Source organism: Anser cygnoides, chromosome 1 (assembly GCF_040182565.1).
Source record: "Anser cygnoides isolate HZ-2024a breed goose chromosome 1, Taihu_goose_T2T_genome, whole genome shotgun sequence".
In the NCBI taxonomy this organism is placed as follows: domain Eukaryota; kingdom Metazoa; phylum Chordata; class Aves; order Anseriformes; family Anatidae; genus Anser; species Anser cygnoides.
Window position 1 is genome coordinate 125,141,358 of NC_089873.1, and position 17,485 is coordinate 125,158,842.

The window sequence follows — 17,485 nt, forward strand, 5'->3', positions numbered from 1 at the left end:
TCTAAAAATTTCAGCCACAGCTTGAGTGAACACAGATTGTGCCAGAAGAGTATGCTCTCACATTACCATTTTGTGTAGAATTGACTAACTACAACACTGTGTATTGTTCTTTCACATTAGATGTTGTTTCTTCATCATCTGAATCATCTCAGTATCTAATGAAATTAAACAAAAACTAAGGTTAAAAAAAAAAGTCTTAAAAATAATCCTAACTGAACACAAATTTAAAAAGTATTAAGACATACACATAATTTCTTTGCCTGTGAATACATCAGACACAAAAGCAGTCATTTACTATATTCTCAAATAGTACATCTTGAAGTTAATTTCACTGGCCATTTTCCATTCAAATAAACAATTGAACTTGTAAAATAACATACATTGAAACATTTTCAGCAAAAGACTATGGATAAATAGCAGGTAGACCCAAGTATCTTCAGCCTAACATACATCTTCAATATAGAATGAGAACTACTTGAGAAAGCATCTTTTACAAGGTATTTCCAACCTGAACACTGACGAAAAAGTGGTCTACAGAGTCAGATACTTTAAGTCACTTGCTCTGCTTTGTGTTAGTAACTGGGAACCACCAATTAGTCAAGAAGTCCATCCTTGACTAACTGAAGTTAAAGAATCTAGTTATTCCATCAAGCATCCTAAGGCAGTGAAGTAAATGAAACAAGCTTATTCTAGTATACTAACTTTACAAAGAAATGTTAGTGCTATGATTTTTAGAGAACTTTATTCATATCTCTATCCAATAAAATTCTTCATCTGCTTAATTCCCAACACAAAGACCACTGGATGGCTTGAGGGAAGACATTCAAAGACCAAAGCATGTGCTTTGTGGTGTGAAAGCTAGAGAGCACCTGGCAACTTGTAGAATCACTCTTTCACATTTAAGAACAACAGCAAAAGTCCCTGTTCTGCTCAATAGTTACAATCAATCTCAGTTAAAAACCAAAAACTGTTAACCAAAAATTCTTAGCCAAGACCTGCAGGCTAAGTTCAGAGCATTACAGTATTATCTTTTGTTTCAGGACTGCGAACTCTTCATCACCTCTTTCTAGATTGGTCATTTTCAAGTGTAATGAATATTCATCACCCTTCTTCAAGAATATTAATCAAGTACTGCATAGCTTTCCCTGAATGACTGTTATATAAACACAGCTTGTATATTTTTCATTTGTGAAGCAGAGTGAAGAAATAATTCATGAGAACAATTTTGAATATTTTGTGTAGTACACTAATGTTTTCACTTTTATACTACAAAAGCTACACAAAATTCAATGTTTTCTATATATTTTTCTAAAATATTATTTAAAAAACAACTTATATACATATATTACCACAAATCATCATTTTTAATCTCATTAGAATGGCTGTTGTGGTTAAGTTTCCTGGTTGGAAATGTATCATACTGGAGGTCCCAAGACCCTGATAAGTGCTAAACAATATACCAACACAGTACAAAAAGTCTGAAGACCTTATGATTCTGGTAAAGGTATATAGTTTTGACCAAGGTGAATACAGTGTAGCTAATGCAAAATCTTCCTTAGAAGGTAAACAAAAAGAAATAGAAAAATTGATCTTGCAGATTTTTTAGCTTCTGGAGCTAAGCACAAATCCGATTTACAGCAAGAGGCACTAGGGTCTGCAGTGGTAAACCCCAGCCTGTTCACATAAACTCTTGTCTGTTCCTGCGATGAGACGAGTACACCCCTTTCCTGCTGAGCTGCATGGGAATTAAGGCTGCTCAGTACTGGCAGGATTGGGCCACAGAATCTGGATTTTTTTTTATTTTATTTTTCTTTTAGGAAGAGTTTTATGGTGGTTGCTTAGAAATTTGTTCTGTCCGACTGTAGTCTCATTGGAAAGTAATGAAAAATGGGCTGGAGAAATCAAGTATAACTGAGCAGACCACTTAACGGGAGAATCGGATGTTCCATGCACGCAGAGTGCGAGGTGCCAAGAAGCTACTGTGTACTCAGGGCTCAATAGCTTTTATTAAGGCAATAATAAAGTAAGCCTTGTTTGTCTCTGCAGCTGGCGAAGTCTCCCCAAGTCACCGTCTTCCAGTTTCTACTCTAACCTCTCTTCCCCCAGCTTCCCTTCACTGAGGGAATGACCATCAACCAACCTTATTAAGACAAACGGCATTTTAGATTTCATTAGTGAACTGAATTTATGTCATTAAATTCATACGCATAAAACACCACTAGATTAATCTAACTGCATCTGGACTCTGCTTATGACATTCAATAACATAATTATTGCAATTGAAACAACAGTGACAAATGCCATTTGACAAAATCATATATATAATATATATTTACTGGAGAAAGTTAAAATTTAATGCATGCCTTGTACTTTTACTATTAAGGCAGAATTTGCTGATAGGACAGCTTTGACTACTGACTAATTCTTAAACTCACACAGACATAATCCATACACCATTATAGGAATCCAGGCTTAAATACAGATATGAAATGTATAATGCAAAGAAATGCAACCTTATAACTGCATATGCATCTCCAAAATTTTCATAATTTTTTTGCAGATTCTATAAAGTGGTGCTACTTGAAAAACATTAAGAAATGAAAACAAGCAGATGCGATTTTGTAACATATTAATTGCAAATATCATAGTTCAGCTGTACTCAGTTTACAGCTGCCAAAATCTGTTGTCTTTGTAATACTGTTATTCTACTGTTGCAGGTCAAAACCAGTAGACAGCTGTTCAATATCTGAGGATTTTACTAAATAATGCAAGACTACACAAACAATGGGATATGTACTGAACCAGCCTCAGTGAAAAGCATAAAATAGGAAAATAATTATTTTTAATCCTGTTATAGATTAAAGGGACATATTAAATAATGAATTTCTTAAGAAACGTTACAAAATAGTGCTATGAAATATGTAAATCTACTGTTCCAATTTTTTTTTTTCTCTTTTTTTTTTTTTTCCTTCTTGTGCTGAAGTGTGATTTCAGCTGTTTTAAAAGTATTTGCAAACTGGGTCAAATTCAATAACCAGCTTCTACTTGGAAAAAAAAAATGCTTGTCAGATATACAAACCAGCAGAAGTGGAAATGTTCTTTGGGCTAAGAGGGCAGGAGGGGGAGGCTGGAACATACATGCACAGAGTTTATGTTCCTGTTTTAACAGGAGCAATGGGAGCTTTAGAAACAAACTTCAGGCAGAACACCAGAGCTTTAAAAAGACTAGCCCACATGGCAGCACTCTTAGATTTTTATTTAATTTGTTGACAGATGGTTTTGCAGGGTTATGTAAATGGTAAAAGCATTTATTAATTATTACTTTTTTTTTTTTTTAATAGGAAGTTCATTTCTTCCATGAAGGTAATGGTGGTTTTTCATTCAACTCACTTCACTTTATTTTACCAGCCTACAATATCCTTCATGCATTTGCCACAATCCCCATAAATCGCCTTCTTTTCGCTCACTATGGTTTTCTACCAGTGGGTTTTTCCCCACTTAAAGCCCCAGTTTCTACATTCTGTGTCATTGTTGCATTTCCGAATAGATACAACCTGGTCTGTGAAACCAGCTTGAGTCTGTGCAGAGGTTCAGCCATAGACTCTGATCCATGCCTGCCTGATGGGGATCAGACTTCTCCTGGTGCAGAGGTGAGGGGCGTGCTGGCACGCCATCCTGCAAAGGAACCTGCTTTGCATGCTCCAAAATCTGCTCTGGAAACCAAACCATAGAAGTGGGAACTGCCAGGGATTTGCTTCAAGACTGTTACTGCTTCAGACCAAAATGCGAATGTAGGTAGAGCCCAATGCAACTGATGTAACTGAGAACTCTTTTGTGACATCAGCTTAACTACTATTCATTCCATAGCTACATTCATCCTCACCTAGCACACACACAGGTTGTCAGTTTTGTTGCTGTTGTGTTTTGCTTTGTTATTATTGTTCTTCAGATTACTCTGTTCTTTGTTTTTTAAGATTTTGAAGAAATGACTTCTGAGTGAGAAGTGCATTAATTTTCTTTAGAATCTCACTTACAGAAACATGATATTTCATCCATGATACAACAATTCATCTTGTCTTGTGTACAAAAGTGGTTTAAACTTTATTTCATTAAGCAATATAAATCCTCTTATCTTTGCAAACTGGAAAATAAATAGTGTAAAATTACTACTTGGGGAAACATTCATATCCTGTTTTCTCTGTGTATCTTGTATCCTCTGGTAATATGAAAATGTGTATGTTATTTACCTCAAAATAGTCAAAATGATGTGGAAGTGTCACGAATATGAGAACTTTTATTAACTTGACTGAATGAACAATATTAATGTCAGCACAGAAAGTAAAATAAAATGAAAATAAAATTTAACAAAATTCTCTCTCCAGTTTTTCTTTATTTTTTCTTCAGATGATATCTAGGACTGCATACATGGCTGTATTACTAGCGAGTGACAAAATATTTTTACCTAAGGAGAGGGAGAGAAGACATAAGCCTGAAAAATTACGGGCCCTCCATTTCTGGAAACACTATTTCACCCCTGGCTAACTTCTCTGCACTCCTGCAGTAGCAGCCTTAAAGCAAGCCTTCCTCCCCCCACTGATGCCTCAGGCAATTACTATTGCTTGCACCAGAATGAATATAGCTTTGGCTACTTGATTAAATATGCATGAAATTAGTAAGAAAACCATTTTTTTCTGCACGCCCAGTATTGAGACAGAAAGGTCTGAAGGGTCTGTGAAGGTGCTTCCATCTTCAGATGTGCCTCATTTGGCTCTCCTCTGCCTGATGCAGGTAAGAACATGCTGTTTCTGGATTGCTTTTTCCTATCTGCCCTTTCCTATCTTATACAATAACGAAGAAAAATGATACTATTTTTATGCAACTTGGGACTTGTTCCTATATTATATCTTTAGTAATTTTTTCTTTAAAACTTCCCAATTTACTTTAATAAAGAATATTACATCAGTATTCTCACTGCTGCACCATATATATGTTAGGACAACCTTGATTTCTCCTGCTCTCTTTCTGTGGTACATTGTAATTTCTGAGGCTTTTTTTATTCTAATTAATTATAGGATGTTGGGAGTTATTAGCTTGGAGCTTGTGACTTATAAGTGGTATGGGGTTGGTGCTCTGTAGTCTTTTTTAAACTAACTGTGTATTTTAAAATAACTATGCATTTTTGCATTCAGACACAACCAGCTAGACTCCCTGGCTGAACCAGTGCTAAACAAAATAAAGGCAGGAGGAAAGCTCAAGCACAGGATCTCCAGCCATCCCCACTGCCTCCCTGCTCGCACACTCCCAGCAGGGAATTCACTTTGGGCAAGTTGAGGCTCCCAGTGCTAATATCCAAGCATGGTGCAGGAGGCAGCACCAGGTGGGTGGCAGAGGGGGTGCAATTGCATGTCCTTTGCCCTACAGACTCCCCAGACAGCATCCCACAAGGTTCATAAATGAACGTCCCTATGTGTCATCCCTGTTACACAGCACAATCCTTTCATTTCTGCTGTAATGACTCCAGTCTGACAGGCCATAACAATGCCCTTGTGTGATGTCCAACATCTTGAACTGGGGGTGGGGGGAAGCAACAAAAGTAATAATGATGTCTTAGACAACAGGAGCCTCACAGGATTACCCCTTTAGGCCATAAGTTACATAGCCTAATATATTTTAGTGTAGGTACTTGGCCTGAGGGAATGGCACACGGCTGTGTGTTTCACTTAGAAGTACAAGCACAGACCCTTCTCCAGATGGTTTCTGACATCTTCTTCCTATAATGCAAAACTATATTTGCCCCTCCTAGTCTTATTCCTGCACTTAAATGCCATACTGAAACACTAAAAACCTAACGTAACTGGAAATTTTTAAACACAGGTTATGCACATTTGAAATAAAACAATCAAAGTGGGTTGGGTGGATCCTAAAGTAATTGCACTCCTGTGACAGACTCTTGACACTGTCACTGATGATCTACTTCGCAATGGCTATCCTCTAATTTTACATCCTCAATAATGGTTATTTGTTAAGATGGAGAGGTTTTGAATGAGAATGCGGTGCATGATAAGCCCATAGGGCTGAGGAACTCTTCATGAAACTAGGAGTTAAAAATTAGGCTACCGTACACATTTTTCACCACAAATAACCTATAAGAGCTAATTTACATTACTACTAGCTAAAATTAACCAAAACCTGTTTTTGTTTGTTTGTTTGTTTATACTTGAAATCAGGCTGATATTAATCCCTAACATCTCATGACTTTCTTTGAACTTCTTCTTTTGGAAATTTATACTCTTCCTATGCCAGTAGCGTTATTGCTTCATTTCTTGACTTTTTAATAACAAGGTATTAGAGAATTGCCTGTCCTAAGCACATGTCATGTGAAGTGTCTAAAAGTCTGAAAGAAAAAAAAAAATCTAATTTTTTTAAGCTGCATTTGCAACTTGTGTTGGAATGCCAGATTTGCTGGCACGGTTTTACAGCTGAGAGGAGGGGATTTTAAAATAGTATTGGATAACCATAGGAACAAATGAGAAATATAGTGTCTTGTTATGGTAAGATAAGACATGATCTATGAGGCCTCTGCCTCATGCATATTACTATTTCTGGTGATACTGGAATGTGCTCACAGTCAGTGAGCAAAACTGACATGCTCAATCTTACGTACCTCTATATTAGTAACTACTGTGACATCCTGCATAATATATCTAGGAAACAGCACCAGAACCTCAATCCTTCTCGTATCAGGATGTTTTTTTAAGCAGGCTTAAACTATGAACAATTGGTGCTAAAAGAAAGACCACTGTTAAGGACCCTTACAAGAGCAGAGAGAGCAACACTTCTGGCTACTGTTCAAACACAAGGCAGGTTCTCAGCATTAAAGGCGTACTTAATTTAGAGTGATAAAGCATTATAGATTGGCCAGGCCAGCCACAGACACCCTGTAAAGCTGAACACTGCTATATGTCGGATGTTAGGAAAGCATATGGGATGAGTACAGTCTTCAGAATGACAAATCACTGAATAACTGCAAATTCAGCATCTGGATTTTAAGACAGGTATGTGGGGGAGCTACTGCATACGGCACTAGGAGACCTTCTCCGGCATAACGTGGAAGGCTTCGGCCAACATGTTACAAAAGGTGAATCTGGATGAACGAGTGCAAAGAAGACTGTTAATTATATACAGGGAATAGGAAGTCTAAGTAGACTAGAAAATTGTAGCTTGTTTACTGTGATAAATATCAGAGAAGTTATGACTGTTTTCTTGCATGCTCTCCGGGAATAAGCATGAGTCAGAAGAAAAGTAATTTCAGTTATAGGACACTAAATCCAAGCTGTCCAGAAATCGTTTTGGTCTTGAAAGCAGAAACCTGAATAGATGGACAAACCTAAATGAAAACTGTTATGAGAAGGAGTGGGTATTACATAACAATAAGGCCCTATCCCTAAGGATGAGCACCTTTATTCGGATTTATAATACATCCTGCAAGGCAATGTAGAGAATTTAGGAAACAAGTCACAATTAAAATTTAGGAATCTCTCTAAAATGGATCTTCTTTTTTAAAAATAAAAAATAAGAAATAAAAACATAATAAAAAAAATAAAAACTTGTTCCAGGAATCATTCATGTGCTGAACAATTTTACTGTATTTTGGGAAAAAATTAATGTAGCACCAGGAAAGCATATCTATAAATTCATGTGGTAGTTAGTATATGTTTCATCAGTGTCCTGTTTCACATGGAAGTAACTAGGCAGAAAGAAAAAGAAAATAAGTATATCTCATATGTGAATTATGTTAATTCATAGTAAGTCAAGTAATTTCTTTTTTTTTTTTTTTTTTTTTTAGGATTTAACAACAACAAAAAGAACTTTATAAAACAGGCTTTGAATAGCCTTTTTCTGACTCACCTTTACTATGCAAATACCCATAATTCAGAAGACATCTTTCTACAAATTTCTGTTAGTATCTCCTGTCTAGTCTGAGGCTGGCTGTTGGAGGACAATTTAAAAGTCAATGCATTTTTCAGAAGCAGACATCATGATCTATGAGCGATACTCACAATTCAATTAATTCTTTCAGACTGATAAAGGTAATAATGGTGATACACTCAATTTAAATTGTCATAAGGTGTTCCACTTGATACCACATGACCTTCTGATTATTAAGAAGGCAAAATGACACGAAATCTGCATTAAAAATTAAATATCGTTCAAATTCAAATGGATTAAAACATGCTTATTAAAAAAAGGTCAAAAGCCTAAATTCAAACTAAGAGTCCAAATATTTTATTTAAATACTCAGAATACTGTGTAATAAGAAACGCTGCTTACCTTCCTTCAAAGACAGTTTATTTTTCTGTTTTCTGAAGTTAAAATGCTGAAATTTCACTGATGGGTAAAAATTTTTTCCACAGAGTTGTGAAAGGCTCACAGGAATTTGTGCAGAAATTTCTTCGTCCATAGGTAAAATCACCTTACAGAACTGATAAGATTTGAGCAAATTGATTGTTTGGATAGCCCAGTGAAAACCAAGATGTTGATTGCTTTCTCTTAGGTGGCATCTGCAGGTGGTCTGGCATCACAGAAGCTGTGTGCTCTTCATGCAGAGGGACCTCACTGTTTGTGAGAATTGGCTGCTACAAGATTAAGCCTGAGGTGGCTTTTTAAAGCCTTCCTCAGTCATTCAAGCAGACTAAAAAGGTGGTGATCTCCAACCTCTGTTTCTTCAAATCCCCTCTCTGTTGTGATGCTTACAAAAAATTGAGAAGGAAGTGGTAGCTGACGGCTTCTGTCAATAGTGTTGCCAATGTGGTTTTGTTATTACTTGTGCTCCCCAGCTGTCTCTATCCAATTTTTGTCTCCCATAAGCTGTATGCAACGGGTCCTGAATGCGTGCAATGTGGAGGGAAATGTAAACTGGGTGATTATGTACAATCTTGTAATAGAAAGAAATAATAACTCCTCCAACAACATTTAAATCCCAATTCTCATCCAAACACTAACCGCAATGTCTGCCTCCCCCACAACACACACAATTGCTAATTCAACCAGGGCAAGGTAAAGGCTTCCCCCCCCCCTCCGCCCCCCCCCCCCCCCCCCTCCCAATTTCATCATAAAAGCTTTCTAAGGATATAGGCAGATGCACATTTTGTTTGCATGAAGTCATTGCATGAACTTACGGACAGAGAGGATGTAAAAACATCTCTCATGGAAAAAGTCCAGCTTGGCCTTTAAAAGCAATAAAGCCCTTAATTGAAATCTGCTGAACAAACATTATCTGCTGGAGTGCTAAGTGCATTTCGGTTTTCCTGTAAATGGGAAATATGACCATAGCAAATTCTGTTTTCAGTGGAATTGTTTCACCAAACCTTTGCTTCCCCAGGCTTTTTTTTTTTTTTTTTTTTTTTTTTTTTTGGCAGGACAACTAGTAGGAAAGAGTGTAAAAGACCAAGGAGGCTTGTAGCCTACTCCTGAAGTTCAGCTGCAACATAGAGTGATGCCCTGGACGGTAGCTGTGCTGGAAGCACATTTGCCTCCCCAGCCCTGACCACGAGCATTCCTAGAGCAGGACCGCACCTCTCCATCACAATGGGGGTGAGGGAGGCAGCGGGAAGGGGAGCCCTGCAAGATCTGCTCTGACCTGTCTCAACAGCATGCTATTGATGGGCATAGTGGTTCTGGGGCATTTCAAAGGGCAACAGCAGAGGTGTGAGCATTTTCTGAACACAGATATAGACAGACACAGATCCAAACTATAAGGCTAAGAGTGAGCTAATGTATTCCAAAGACTTAAATATCTGTTTATAAACATGCTTTTCATATTTAGTCAGATTACCTCTTTCCATTTCACTCCTCCATTTCACATGTGCATTTTACAATGTAATAATTAGAAAGTACCATCTGTATAACAAAATCCCCAGAAACAATTGCAGAGCCTATGATTATTAGCTCACATTCCCGAGGAGAAGGAGCACAGCACACATTAATGTTTTCCTGAAGGAAACCCATCCATCTTCTTTGATAGGATTCTTTCTTTTGTGCTGTCCTAACACCGCAAAACACCATCTTACCCTATCTTAACATCTCATGTTCTTTAACGTATTTATTCCCACAGGAGGCCTGTAAAGTACGAATTGTTGTCACCCTGTTCAACTCATGGGAACTGATGCCAGGTGACATATCTGCACAGCCAAGCAAGGCAATGCTCAAGTCAGCTCCCTCCCCTGGTTCCCACATCACCTGCACTGCCTAACGTTAGTTCAGTGCTGGTTTCTGATTGGAGCTAGTGGGCAAGGGAAGACAATTCATGCCAAGGGCCACTGCTAATGCCAAGGTTAGCAGTGCTTGCTTCTGTCTGTGCTAAACTATCCTTTGACAGCATCCCAGCAAGCCATGTATTCCTAAACTATGTATTCCTAGAGGTAGTCTAGGATATGCAACATCTGCCATCAGTTTTGTGCGTGAAAAAAATACCACTTTTGCAAGCTAGAACTTAGCCATCACTTCACATAACCTGAACTAACAAAACCCCCAAATCCTACAGAAAACAACAACAATAACAACTAAGTTTTGGGACCACCACAGGTGGCTGAGAAGAGACCCAAGGCAAGTTGGTCCTGGCCCACCTACTTGAGAGGTGGTGGGATCTGAACCACTTGGCTGTCATGGCACTCCAAAACGTGGTCCCCCTTCCTGGCATGTGGCCAGATGGCCCTCAAGAGCTGCCATGGAGGAACAATGCCCCCCAGCCAACCCCACTCCTTCACCTGTGAAATGATGTTACACCAAGTCTTAACATTGTCCTAGGAGGCAGGGGTTTCTCCCTAGAGATGATGTATATTATATAACTGAAAAGATTACATGATTGACCTAAAGTCATGCCAGAGGCTTCTGACAGACACCTAGGACTTCTCAGTTCCTTAATTATTAAAAGCCTTTCATTAATGTTCACCCTAGAGCAGCCCTGCCAGCTGTTACAGAGCATACGTGGTACCTATATGGCTGAAGACTACAAGGAAGCAGTGCTTCCTGACCACTGGGAAATTGTGGCTTTCCAAGCACCCAGGCTCGTCATCTGCAAGCCATGTGGCTATGCATGGGGGCACCTGGTGTCCTCCCTGCCAGCCAGGTGCTGCCAGTGCTCAGTTGGCCTCGAAAAGGAGGTTGAGCTTCATCAAAGTCACCCACGTTGATCTAACTGCAGAGCTCCCCTTAGTTCATCTGGCAGGTATACAGCTAATTTTCTGTCTGTCTTATGAGATCACAGGAACATGTTATGTATGACATAACAACTGTATCACTTTATAACGTAAGTGATGTGCTCAAAAGGGAGTCACAATCATTGCTAGTGACTGGTGATGGCTATAATGTCTCAGATGATATAATTAAATAAATTCCACATAGCTAAACATAACTGATGTATTTCTATATCACAACACTTCAAATATGGGACTGTTTAAGGATATTTACTCTGCCTTTTTTTTTTTTTTTACTGAAAGTGAGGTGTGGACAGCCACAGAAGGTGAAGTCCTCATTTGTTCATGAAGCTAATGAAATTGTTCTTGTTTTATCCACACACTGTAGACAATGGTTACCTTAAAAGCTGTACACTATACACATCATGTAACACAAAAAGTGGGCTATATTTCCAGACACCAAGAAAACACAACCTCCAACACCAACCAGTATGTTACAGAACTTCTATCTGAGTTCAGCAAACTAAAGTTGATGAAACCCCATAGAAGTTACACTAGTTTCGTACTGAACACTGTAATGATACCCCCTTTTCTATTTTAAGTATTTCTAAACATCTAAAAGAAAGTGCGTTTTGATGGACAGCATAGTTTAATTTTATTCTTTGGTAAGAACTAAGCAAAAATTAGGACATGTCACACTGAAGCTATTTTAAATATAAGCTTTATATAGTAAGAGGGTAGATTTTCCCTCTAAAATAGAGAAAGACCATTTGCACTTTAAAACAAGTCATAAAGATATGTGCGTCCAGACTTAATTTCAAATCTACTTATTTTTCTTTCTTATATTTCTTTCTTTTCTGCTGCGTCCCTTTCCCTTGTCTTCAGGGTTGGTTTGGGTTTGTTTGGTTTGGTTGGTTTTGGTTTAATAGAAAATCCTTAAACCAAAATCAAAAGCCCATGGAGGAAAAGTGTGTTATTGGAACATAGGCTTATCTACTATTTCTTCTCTTTCTGTGATGTCTTTTAGTTTTCAGTAAAAAATAAAATAAAATAAATAAAATAAAATAAAATAAAATAAAATAAAATAAAATAAAATAAAATAAAATAAAATGCTATAAGAAACTACTCCTAATTGCAAATTCAATCATCCTCATTCATCACAATTAAGCATAGGCTTCGAAGTTAATTTGAGAGCACATTGCTGGGTTAACACCACAGAAACAAAAGTAATAATAAAAGCAAGGACTGTGGAACTACAGTTCCTGCCAAACAAACAATAAATTTATTTATTTCTATGTTTCAGGTAGCACTGATACAGCCTGATACATTTTGTACTGCATTTTATATACATTTAAGTTTTTGTATTAAGGTTTTGTTATTAGATAGACCACAGTCTGACCATATATTATAGATATTTCAAGCAATGTTTTTTGTAGTCTGTGTCAGTGTGGGACTAAGCACAACAAAATACGCATTAAAATCTTGACTACTACTGTAACAAACTCATCTACATTGCAAGTAGTTCCTGCCAATCTCTGAGATATACTGGTCACAAATTCCCCTATTTTATGAAACAGAGACTCCCTTTGAGTTATGAATTCAGGACTAATATAAAGCCAACAGCCTATCCTGCACATGTCAAGATACTGTCATTCAGGTGACTGCTGGCCTCTTGACTCCTTGACTTCTAGAAACTTTGAACCAGCTCATTTAGTAATGCACAAAAGAACTCAGATAGAAAAACATATGTAGGTCTGAACTAGACATGCAGGCAAGACTTTGTGCAGTACGTCTTGGTCGAGTATTATAATTTCCAATTCAGGGCTCTTGAATGCCATGAGTACATGTGGTTAAATACCCCCTAACAATATAAATAAACAAATAAAAGTAATATTAAGGGTCATGAAAAATGACATTATGGCTGTATTTATCAATATTAAAACCCATGATTTCATTAATAAAAGATGTGTATGTGCATGTATATTTCTATTTATATATATGCATGGATAGTGCATGCATCAGTATTAGCCAAAAGACATCAAAATAAATACAGATTAAAGCTAAAAGATTCATTTTGATAGGAGACAATTAAGATGGCTGGCAAGCCTTATTTACACATTTCCTGTGTTTTTATATATTTAAAGAAACATCAAAGGCTTTTAACAAGAAAATTATATTCTCACAGCCATAAAGTATACTCTTTTGATTACATTACAGTGGCTGTACAATACAACTTCTTTGCTTGCTGACAATGGGTTTTGCTATGTTAATTAAATAAGTAATGTGTCTGTGATCTTTATTCATTAAAATTAATGCAATAATATCTATGCTGTAGGCTCATATTGCACTCAATCTGGCAAGCCGAATGAAATGGCTTCACTGGAGTTACCCTAAGCTTATTCTTGATTTAACACAGAGCTCTGACAGGGGTTTCTGTGAGAAATCGGTTTACCCTTGCACCTCTTGATATTATTCCCTGTCAGCAGCTTGAATGTCTTTGGAGGAGATGAACATGCCCCGTATTAGCTGATGCTACAAAGCGCGAGTCACCACTTGTTGTAAGGCACAGGACAAGAAACAGTGGGGCCCACATGTGATGGAGGACGTGCAGCAGCATCACCGCCAAGATCTGTAGTCCAGCCAGGGGCGAAAGCTGTTGACTGGAAAAAGCCCAAAGGGTGGCACTGAGTACAGCTTGTCCTTTCTGGTAACGGAGCTTAAACCAAATGGTAGAGATTTGTTGCGTGAAAGCGGAGATCTGCCAGCCTCTGGGATTATCTCCCAGAGAAACGGGAACTGCTGTGCTCCAGCTTTCCCTTCTGAAAAGCTGATCTTCACAAACACTGTACCATGAGTGTACAACAGGCGACAATCCTTCACCGATAGTCAAACACACTGCATGAAATGCAATAAACTTGCTGCTATGGTTTTAAGATTGCCTAGTCCAATTCACTGTATACTGCCACCAAAAGCAGTCTTTTCAGCAACTCTGTGGGCACTGGATGAAAATTTCCTGAATAGGAGAAATCAGCAGAAAGACATACGATTATTAATATTATTGTCCTGTTAACTAGGTAGGATGCTGCTGAAACACGGGAAAAAGGAAAAACACAAAATACTTTTGACTTATCAATATATCCATATTTTATATAAAAGCAGTTCAGGCAAGGTGGAAAAAGAAGATGAATAATGATGTAACCTTAAATTAAAAAGACCAATTACTATTTAGGAAACAGGCAGATGACCAGACATCTCTAGTAGTATGACTCAGAGCACTATTTTTATATTTGTATTATTTAGCATCTAAAGACCATAGCTGAGAGTCCTTTTCTGCTAAGAACTCACATTAAGTACTCAGAAATTATCTTATCTTCCATGATCAATTTTCTACAGAAAAAAAAAAAAAAGTTTTCATTACATTTTTACATGTAAATTGCCATCTTTTTATTCAATATAACCCTCCAAAAATGGGTTTAACCGTTTAACCAATATGGATTTTTTTTTTGGAGGAGAGTAAATACTTTCCATGATTTTCAAGGACTGGCAGAAAACTGAATTTCTCCTGGGGTGTAGGAAAGAAAATGACATTAACTTTTCCTCTAACACTACTCCATATATATTAAAATAGAAATCTTGTATTATAAAGAGATTAAACAGTTAAAAAGACAAAAAGGCAGGTATTTTTATCTTCCAGAATTTAGAGACAGGAAACCGACGCATGGGCAGATTTAGTAGTTTCTTAGAGAGAAGAAATATTTGCAAATGAAATGGGACTGATTTCAGGCTTTAGAGGTCCAAAGACTTCAAGTGAATTTTGTTAAAGAGCAACAGTCCTGGAAAATTCATATTGTAAAGCAGTAACTGAAATTAAATGTCATTCACCTATAATTGTATTTATATTTGTCTTATGTTGAAGTATTTACAATTCATTGCTAAGGACTTGTTTCTTTCTTCCAATAGAGAACACTCAGTAAGGGAAAAAGTTTATAGTCACACCACAGACCCTAAAGTTAGCATTCTGCTCTAAGTCACCTCTGGAGGTAAATATCCCTTCAAGAACTGTAGAGGGGGACTCAAGTTTTGTGAGCTTTTGTAAAAACTCACCTTTGCTACCTAACCTAATTATTTCTACTATTTTCGCACCAAACCTGCAAAACTAATTTTAGGATGCCCAAGAAATAAAGGCCATACATGACATTAACTATTATGGAAGTCTTAAGCATTAAGTACTATTACAAACAGACACAAGCCAGACAAAACACTAATTAAGGAAGGTCCCTTGTAAACGAACAGCCAGCAATAGATATATGGTGTCTGTCCATTGAGCCATGTGATTGCTCTTTAATAGAATATAGTTTATAAAGCACTAAAGAGGCAATAGGAAAGAGGATATATTAATCTAACCAAAGATTAAAACATACTGATATTGAGATTAATCTGCATTATTTTTAGGACAAACTAGCCTAGGCTATATACTAACATCACATGTATATTTAGTGATTAATACTGCGTATATATTTAATGATTATTTTTAAAGGGTTTTATGATTTTTTCCCATCAAAGTAATTGAAAGCATCAGTGATTAGAGATAACCTAACAATCTTTCAAGAATACAGACATTCTTTTCTACAAAGAAACAAAATATGAAGGTTGTATATTTTTTAATGATGGAAATTGATGACACTGATGATAAGTGTCAATGACGTTTTTGGATTTCTGTTAAAGTTTACATGATGTTCTTTTTCTAATCAATGTTAACCCATTGAAGATAAGAAATAGCATGAGTTTTCTCACATAAAATAACAAAAATTAGGAAATTGAATGATAAAGCTTTGAAAGACTCTTGGAGATTGATCCAAACCTACTGAATGCAGTAGATATCTTTCCATTTCCTTCAGTGGGTTTTGGATTAAGACCTTAGTATTGAGGACTCAAAAGGGACGAACTAGATTGTCCAGTAAGCATTAATAAAACCTTCATTAAGCAGTACTCTAATTGCCAGATTTGTAAACTGATTTGTAAACAGATTTGTAAAAGGTAGTGAAGAATACTGGTTACAGGATCACACAGTTCATCTAGTTAGCGGACACCAATAACAAATCCTTTGGAAGAATCATCCTTTAGAAATCTCAGATGTATGCATCCATTGATTGCACTTTCTTCTTTCCTTAATAGCTTGCGGGATCAGGAGTGACCAAAAGCAGACACATTATTCATACTCAATATGAGAGTCATCAGTGGTGAAGCAAGTGTTACACAAGAAACGCTAAACAATGTTTTGCATTCATTTTACAATATACATTTCAGCTTTCTTCTGCTGTGCACTGAGCAAATACTTTGACTGAGCTTTTCCGTAATAATAGGCAAGAGATTTGCGATAGTAGCTGCTGCTCTGTTGGAAACATATGGGAAACATTCAGATTTTACCTTCCAAAGTGTTACCACATATTTTTCTAAAATTACAGATGATACCATATAACCCTGACTGGTGATCTTTGATAGTCCTTTTAAAGTATATTTCAGTTTGGGTATTCCAAAACAAATCTGTGTTATCTTCAAATAAGCTGTATTTATTTACAGATCATTAACAAATATATTAATATTAAAAAAAAAAAAACACTTTGAAAACATCTACCATCTCATATTATGTTTGAATCATGTTATGTTTTCTACATTTAGCATTAGAAATAACTGGAATATTTTCTCTTGATTGCTGCATATGTATGTAAGTAAAAGCATATATATGTAGAGGCAGGCATATGCAATGTGCATAAATACATGCACAAATGCTAAATATGATATATATGTAGAGAAAGGGAGAGACTGCCACTCAGTGAACCTGATTTAACATTGCTGTTAGCACACTGACTTCAGCTATGGAACCCCACAAATAACATCTAATAGAAAGTTGACAGCCAAACCTTCTCTGTTTTGTTAGAGGAGATGAGATGTTGAGTAAAATAAACTCTATGTGTAGTAAATATGCAGATCTTATTGGCAGATTGATACACAGACATCTCCTTTATACACACAACTTGCAGAAAAGGAAATGTCATGTATTTCCAGTTACGTCATTCTAAGACGAGCAAAGGTGAATCTTCGGGGGGGGCGGGGGGGAGGGGGTTGGGGGGGGAGAGTTTAAACTTGGGAGGAAACAGCCATAAAGCATTGAAGAGAAGTTGAGGATACAGGAATCCAAGGTGCTATACAGTGACAGCTGTGCTCTGCTCCCATCCTGAAATTCTGTGCACCGAACTGTAATCTGACAGACATAGGGCTAAAACTGTTGC

The 17,485-nt window shown here is 37.0% G+C and overlaps 1 protein-coding gene and 1 long non-coding RNA gene across 2 annotated transcripts in view; one reads left to right on the forward strand and one right to left on the reverse strand.

Annotated features, from left to right (window-relative positions):
• The window catches only part of IL1RAPL1 (interleukin 1 receptor accessory protein like 1), a 764,863-nt gene that overhangs the window by 739,802 nt on the left and 7,576 nt on the right, over positions 1-17,485 (reverse strand). The gene's annotated exons all lie outside the window — the stretch shown is intronic.
• LOC106043302 (uncharacterized) lies at positions 2,152-8,886 on the forward strand. Its single transcript, XR_010826008.1, has 3 exons — positions 2,152-3,898; positions 4,704-4,788; positions 7,847-8,886. It is a non-coding gene; the product is annotated as an uncharacterized lncRNA (long non-coding RNA).